Source organism: Lathyrus oleraceus, chromosome 3 (assembly GCF_024323335.1).
Source record: "Lathyrus oleraceus cultivar Zhongwan6 chromosome 3, CAAS_Psat_ZW6_1.0, whole genome shotgun sequence".
Taxonomy (NCBI): Eukaryota; Viridiplantae; Streptophyta; class Magnoliopsida; order Fabales; family Fabaceae; genus Lathyrus; species Lathyrus oleraceus.
Genome location: NC_066581.1, coordinates 210,792,459 through 210,800,393, shown reverse-complemented (window position 1 = coordinate 210,800,393; position 7,935 = coordinate 210,792,459). Strand labels below are relative to the sequence as shown.

At 39.5% G+C, this 7,935-nt stretch overlaps 1 non-coding gene across 1 annotated transcript; it reads left to right on the top strand.

Annotated features, from left to right (window-relative positions):
• Window positions 1–2,467: 2,467 nt before the first annotated feature.
• Window positions 2,468–2,574, top strand: LOC127134176 (small nucleolar RNA R71). The gene has a single exon (XR_007807933.1). It is a non-coding gene; the product is annotated as a small nucleolar RNA R71 (small nucleolar RNA).
• The last annotated feature ends 5,361 nt before the right edge of the window (window positions 2,575–7,935 follow it).

Below are 7,935 nucleotides of genomic sequence, written 5' to 3'. Positions count from 1 at the left end.
AAAGTTCCATAAGGGCATGTAAATGTAGTTTTTTCTTGATCTTCGGGGTGGTTAGGTATTTGGAAGAATCCAGAGTATCCATCTAGATAGCAGAAGTAAGAGTGTCTGGCTAGACGCTCCAACATCTAGTCTATAAATGGTAAAGGGAAATGATCCTTCCTGGTTGCTTTATTTAACTTTCGGTAGTCTATGCACATCCGCCATCCTCCTTCTATCCGTTTTGCTACATGTTCGCCTTTATCGTTTTGCACTACTGTGATGCCTCCCTTTTTAGGTACTACATGCCCAGGGCTCACCCACTTACTATCTGAGATCTGATAGATTATATCTGCCTCAAGTAGCTTAAGAACTTCTCTTTTAACAACATCACTCATTATAGGGTTTATTCTTCTTTGATGTTCTCTGGAGGGCTTTGAATCTTCTTCGAGCGAAATCCGATGCATGCATACGGATGGGCTTATACCTTTCAGATCAGAGATATTATATCCTAAGGCTGAGGGATATCTTTGTAAAACATCTAAGAGTTTGTCTGTTTCCTCTTGGCTTAAGGTAGCACTGACTATAACTGGACGGTTCATCTCTTCATCGAGGAACTCATATCTCAGGTTCTTAGGCAGTTCCTTAAGTTCTAAGGTTGGTTTCTTAGGGCATGGCATAGGATCTGGGGTAAGGGATAAACATTCGTAAAGGTTATCATCGATGTAGGGCTTCCTAAAATTATCATCTTCCAGTATAAGAGTTGAGGGCAACTTAATTGTTTTTATGATTTCTTCTTGTTCTATTTCCCTAATGCATTCATCAATGATATCTATGGCATAACATGTGTCTCCCATCACAGGTGCCATAAGAAATTTCGAAAGTATAAATTCTATCTTCTCGTCACCTACCTCAAAGGTCAAATTTTCTCTCTTGACATCTATTATGGCTTCGGCAATTGATAAGAATGGTCTACCTAGAAGGATTGGCATATCATTATCCTCTTTGATGTCCATGACAACAAAATCGGTAGGGATAAATAACTGACCTATCCTAACAGGGACATCTTCTAATATGCCTATTGGATGCTTACAGATCTATCGGCTAATTGAAGTGACATCTTAGTAGGCTGTAATTCTCCTAAGTTTAACCTCTCACAAACTGCTAAAGGCATTAAGCTCACACTAGCTCCTAAGTCTAGAAAAGCTTTTCCGATGACATGACTTCCCAAAATACAAGGAATGGAGAAATTTCCAGGATCTTTATCTTTTTTGGCTAACTTATTCTCGGAAATAGAATTGCATTCCAAGGGCTTCGGATCGTCGAGTCTACGTTTGTTGGTAAGGATGTCTTTGAGAAACTTTGCATAAGAAGGTATTTGGGTGATGGATTCTATGAAAGGGATTTCTACGTGATGTTTTTCTATAACCTAATGAATTTATGATACTGGTTGTTGATCTAGGTTTGTTTGAGTCTTTGCGGATATGGTATCGGTGGTTTGTATGGCGGGGGTGGTACATAAGTTTTGTCTTTAGGTTCTTCTCCTTTTTCTTGACCTTCCTGCTTTTCAGATCCCTCTGGTTCCTTTACTTCGTCCGTGGGTTCGGTATATTCCTTAGAAGTTTTGGGTTCACTCAATCTTGGGTTAAATGGCTCATCATAAGCGTTCCCACTTCGTAGGGTAATGGCATTGGCTTGTCCTCTCGGATTCTGTTGAGCTTGTCCATGGAACTGTCCTCCAGGCGTAGTCTGGGGGGCTTGGTTTAAAGCTACCTGAGAGATATGGGTTTCAAGCATCTTATTGTGAGTAACTATTTGGTCAACCTTGGTTCCTAACTAGGTAATCAGTTCGTTAATGTGAATGTTCTGGTTCATGAACTCTTTGTTTTTTTGGGTTTGAGCAGTGATAAAATTTTCCATAATTTTCTCAAGGCTCGGCTTTGGTGGCACAGGTTGCATAGGTTGATTTGGTCTTGGGGCTTGGTAACCTGGTTATCTCGGAGGTGCAGTATTTTGGATAGGGTTATTGTTCTTATAGGAGAAGTTCGGATGATTCCTCCATCTAGGGTTATAGGTATTCGAATATGGGTTCCCTTGGGCGTAGTTCACTTGCTCAGAGTTGGTTTCGTTTAAGAGACCGCATTCTGCAGATTGGTGTCCTTTGGTTCCACATATCTCACAATCCGACGAAACTGCAGCTGCAGTATTCGGGTTTGTACACATACGTTCCACCTTGAGGGCTAACGCGTCCATTTTAGCTTGCATCATGTCTATAGAGCTTAACTCATGTACTCCTCCTTGGGCTTCCTTCTTCTCAACTGTCGCTCGTTCAACTCCCCATGATTGATGGTTTTGAGCCATATCCTCGATGAGGGCACTAGCTTCAGGGTAAGGTTTGTTCATCAGTGCACCGCCTGCGGCAGCGTCGATGGTCATCTTAGTGTTATAGTGAAGTCCATTATAGAAGGTCTGAATGATTAACCAATTTTCTAAACCATTATGTGGGCATGCTCTTAACAGCTCTTTATATCTCTCCCAAGCTTCGAACAACGATTCTCCTTGGTTCTAGGTAAATCTGGTTATGTGGTTTCGAAGAACGGCGGTCTTACTTGGGGGAAAGTATCTAGCAAGGAATACTTTTCTAAGGTTGTCCCAAGTTGTTATGGAATTGGGTGGAAGAGAATCTAACCATGATAGGGCTTTATCTCTGAGGGAGAAAGGGAATAATCTTAAACGGATTGCCTCAGGAGAAGCTCCATTGGTTTTAAAAGTGTCTGCTAATTGGAGAAAGATTTTTAAATGTTGGTTCGGGTTCTCAGTAGTGAGACCTGCGAATTGTCTCTGTTGCACTAGTTGTAACAGGGAGGGTTTAAGTTCGAAATTATTCGCTGGGATGGTTGGGTTTACTATACTAGAACTAGGTTCTTCGCTGGATGGTTGGGCGAAGTCCTTAAGAGGTCTTTGGTTTTGATCTTCGGCCATAACTCTCCTAATTCTATGGAAAAATAAACGTGCGCGAGCGTAACGTTCAGGTTCCGCCAGAGGATATACTAAGCTTCCGGTGCTACGAGTCCTTCGCATTGACCGGCAGGTAACAACCTAAGTCTAAACGATATAACAACAGGGTACGAAATTTGATGAAATTGGTCCCCGGCAACGGCGCCAAAAACTTGATGCGTGTTTTTTCGCAAGTATACGAACGCGTCAGAGTAATATAAAAGATTGTCGAATCCACAGAGACCAAATGTCAATCTATCGTTATCTATTGTTATGGTGTTTATCTAAGGTAATCGAAATAGGGTTTTTAAGAGTGCACAATGAAAAATAAAGTATTAAATTAAATTCAATTAATAATGACAGGTTCGAATGTAATTCACATAATCAATTAATAATCCAGGTACTTGGTAATAGAATTACTTATGGGCAGTGTTTCCTACTTTGAGAAGAACCAATTTAACGGGAACTGTCGCTTTCGCGTATTCAGAACTGAGTTGTACTCCTTAATCAAACCCTCTTATTGTCACTTATAAAAAGGCACGCATTGCGTTAGAGTAGTAAACCTATTTTTAAGAAATATAGTATCTTGACAAAGTTGAAAAGTATTTTGACCTGGGTTTCTTAACCAAAAGAGGTTCTCACGAACCAGACTCTAAACTTATAAACACGTCCAAAAATAGTTTTAAAATCACTTTTCTTTTTAAGTTAAAAATTCCTAACGAACTAAACAAAGCGCTTTCGCTGTATTTGAAATAGTTAAAAACAACTAAGTTTAAACAGACGTCGGACGACTTTCGATCTTACCCAACGGAAATTAAGTGCGGGAAAACTTAAGTTGAAAGTCAAAATAGCCCTTAAGTGTTTCTACGAACAATTGTACGGATTATCGGTTCAATTATGATCCTTACATTCTAACCTTTATAGGTTTAGCTAGACATGGTAAAGTAAAGATGCATTTTAATTTAAATAAAAGTAGTGCGAGTGCGGGAAATTAAATAAAAATAGTGCGGTGCAAGAAGTAAATAAAAGTAGTGCAGTGCGGAAGATAAACGAAGTAAAAGGCAGTGCGGGAAATAAATAAATAAAGTAAAGTGCGAGTGCGGGAAAGTAAACAAAGCAAAGGCAGTGCGGGAAATAAATAAAGTAAAGTGCGAGTGCGGGAAAGTAAACAAAGTAAAAGGCAGTGCGGGAAATAAATAAATTAAAGTGCGAGTGCGGGAAAGTAAAGTAGACAAAGGTAAAGCAATAAAACCTGCTCCAATCGGAGGGTAGAATAAAGTGCGTAACAGAAATAAAAATGGCGGCTGGATTAACTTCCTTCGAAAGTGCTCCAAACCCGATTACAGACTCGATTACACAGTTGTGGCAACACTCCAATGTGAAGCGATTACAACTTTTACACAATACTGATATATGCCTAGTTGTAACTAAGTTTGGATGAAGAAACAAATGAAATCAAGGCTCTATTTATAGGCAAGGAAAATAATGGAAATGACAAGGATGCCCCTAAGTTTGAATTTGGGAGGGAAACATCTTTGTTCTTGTGGCGCCCGCCATAGGAGTAAATTGTGGCGCCCAAGTGGAGATTGTGGGAGATGTGGCAGTTGAGGAGAAGTTGAATTGGGACATGTCATGGCTGGACCTATGGCACCAACCACAGTGGGAGCCACAAGTGTAAAATGCTGATTTTTAGGCTATTTAGCTCATTTTCACTCCTTTTCTCGATCGGGGCTCCGATTAGACTGAAAACCTGAAAACAAAGAAAAACATAGTAATAACATAACAAAATAACAATAAAACAACTAAAATGCATGCGAAATCGGAGTCGAAAATACGGTGAATTTCAGTGTCATCAACTTTCAAAAATCCTTGAAATAAAATGGGAGCCACCATCACTGATGACAAGTCTCGACACTCCGAATTTGGAGAAGATTATTCGCTTAAAGATTCTAATTATCACTCGTGTGTCATTCATTGGAGAGGCTATAGCCTCAATCCATTTTGATACGTAATCGACCATAACAAGGATATACTTGTTACTAAAAGAAGATGGGAAAGGTCCCATAAAATTGATTCCCCAAACATCGAAGACTTCTACTTCCAAAATTCCTTTAAGCGGCATCTCGTCGTGTCTAATATGTTTCCAGTGCATTGACACCGGTCGCAATTTATCATCGCGATGTGGACATCTTTCCATATAGTAGGCCAAAAGAGGCCGGCTTGCAAGATCTTAGCGCAAGTCTTCGAGGTTCTTGCATGTCCTCCATAGGAAGCAGAATGATAGTGGGAAATTATGTTTTCTACCTCATCTTCTAGGACACATCGACGGAAAATGCTGTCGGCGCCTCTCTTGAAAATTAGAGGCTGATCCCAATAGTAGTGTTTAAGATCGTGGAAGAATTTTTTCTTTTGTTGGTAGGTCAAGTCTGGCGAAAGCACCATAGCTACTAAGTAGTTGACGAAGTCAGCGTACCATGGTAGTGTGGTTGGGGTGTGAATTGCTTCCACTACTTCATTTGTTTTGGTATCCTTATGGGTTAACGCATCTTTAGCTGTATTGCTTTCCAATTGGGCTATGAGTCTATCATACGGAAAATCATCGTTTATAGGCACTCGTTCCGGTTCAATACCTTCCATCCTTGACAAGTGATCGGCTACGACGTTTTTAGTCCTCTTTTATCCTTTATTTCTAGGTCAAACTCTTGTAATAGTAAGATCCACCTTAGGAGTCTTGGTTTGGCGTATTTTTTGTTCAACAGGTATCTAATTGCAGCACGATCGGTATAGATGATTATCTTTGCTTCTACTAGGTAGGAATGGAATTTATCCAGAGCGAACACTATGGCTAAAAGTTCCTTTTCTGTGGTGGCATAGTTCATCTGTGCATGGTCTAGGGTTCTACTTGCATAGTATATTGCATGAAGTTTCTTATCCCTTCTTTGTCCTAAGACTGCACCTACAGCATAGTCACTAGCGTCACATATGATTTCAAAAGGTAATCTCCAATTGGGCGGTTGCATGATAGGTGCGGTAATAAGAGCTGTTTTCAGTTGTTCAAACGCCGCTAGGCATTTGTCATCAAAGATGAATTCGACGTCTTTCATCAATAAGCCAGTCAGTGGTTTGGTGATTTTTGAGAAATCTTTAATGAATCGCCGGTAGAAACCGGTGTGTCCTAAGAAGCTTCGTATTTCTCTTACGGTTTTCGAAGGCTGGAGGTTTTCTATATCTTCTATTCTTGCCTTGTCGACATTAATCCCCTTGTTGGATACTATGTGTCCGAGCACGATTCCTTGTCGGACTATGAAATGGCATTTTTCCCAATTTAGCACGAGGTTCACTTTTAGGAATCTTTCGAGGATGAATCCTCGGTCAAACTTTTCACTTTTCCTTGATTTCCATGGCCACTTATCAATCTATCTCTCATATCCATCACCTTTTCTTCTTTTTCTTCTGCGAAGTAGTTTATCCTTCTGAATTTGTGGTGGTGGTTCTGGCTCTATCCTGAGAGCTAGCTTTCAGGTTTAGGTTTATTTTTTCATCCACCACCTCAAGGTCTAATTTTCCCCTTTTAATACTAATGAGTTCCCTAGTTTCATGGTCTTTTAATTTTCTCTTCTTGTTCAGGGTCTCAAATAAAGGTGCATTGGTGTGGATATTTTCCGATAGCTCTTCATATCTTTCGGATTTGGGGTCTACCTTAACTTCTACATACCTTCGCGGGAAAGGAATTAGTGATTTATAGGGAGGAGGAACAACACATAGTTCTTCCTTCTCTACCTCTTTAACAACCTCCCTCTCGGGTGGTGTCGGTGGTTCTTTCTCAATTTTTACTCTCTTCTCACCTGAACCCTCCTCATTATCACTCTCCTTAGGATTTTCGGTAAAATTTTCATTGGTGATTGTTACAACATCCGCATGTTTCTCAGGGAAAGGTCCTAGAGGTGTCTGTGCAAGTAGGGAGATTTGAGTCTCCAATGCCTCGTTGTGAGGGACGAGGGACTCGACCACAGCATTCAGTTGCGTAAGGGTTTCATTGGTATAAATACTTTGTTTTCTAAATTCTTCATTCTGAAGAGTTTGTGTATCCACAAAGCGTTCCATCATAAATTTTATCCTAGAGTGAGTTTGCGTCTCAATGAAATCCTCCATTAAAATTTCTAGGTTGGATTTATAGGAATCTTATTCCTCAAAATACTGGGAATGATAATCGTAGAGAAAATTTGGGTGATACATAGTAATGGAGAAAAAAAGTTCCTTAGTCTAAACTAGGCAACATTGGAGTTACGATATCGACTAAATTAGTCCCCGGCAACGGCGCCAAAAACTTGATCGCGACTTAGTAAGTCTATGTGAATCGTGACTGCAGGTGCAGAGTCCTATCGTGTAGTTTTAAAGATTATTGAACCCACAAGGACTAATAATCGACCGTATCATGGTCTAATGTTGCTATGTAAATCTAAGGCTGATGATCGTTCTAAGATTGGAGGGATGAAGAGAAATAACTATAACGTAAATAGAATATTAATAAAGATAAGACATATATGGGATATCGGTATGTAACGCATCAAACTTCGGGGATTCGATGGATAGTTGGTGTAACCTTATTGGTTAAAATATTCTTCACTAGAAATTATTTATAGAAAGGACCTAGTCTCACACTCTCGTTTTTATTGACTCTGACCATACTCCTAAATCAGAATGCTTGGCTCTCGCGGTCTAATTTTGAATTTAAAAGTAATTTTTTAATATAAATAAAGTCTAATTAGTCCTAAAGCGCTCTCGCTGTGTTTAGGATTAATGCCTAGTTTCAGCTATCTAGTTAAAATCTCAAACTCTCATTTTTATTGACCGTAACCTTAGTTTGTTTTGTACTCTCGTACGAAAAACAGTTTGATTAAAATAAGAAACTAAAACCGGAAAAATAAGTTTTATAAAAACTAACACCAATTATTTATTGAA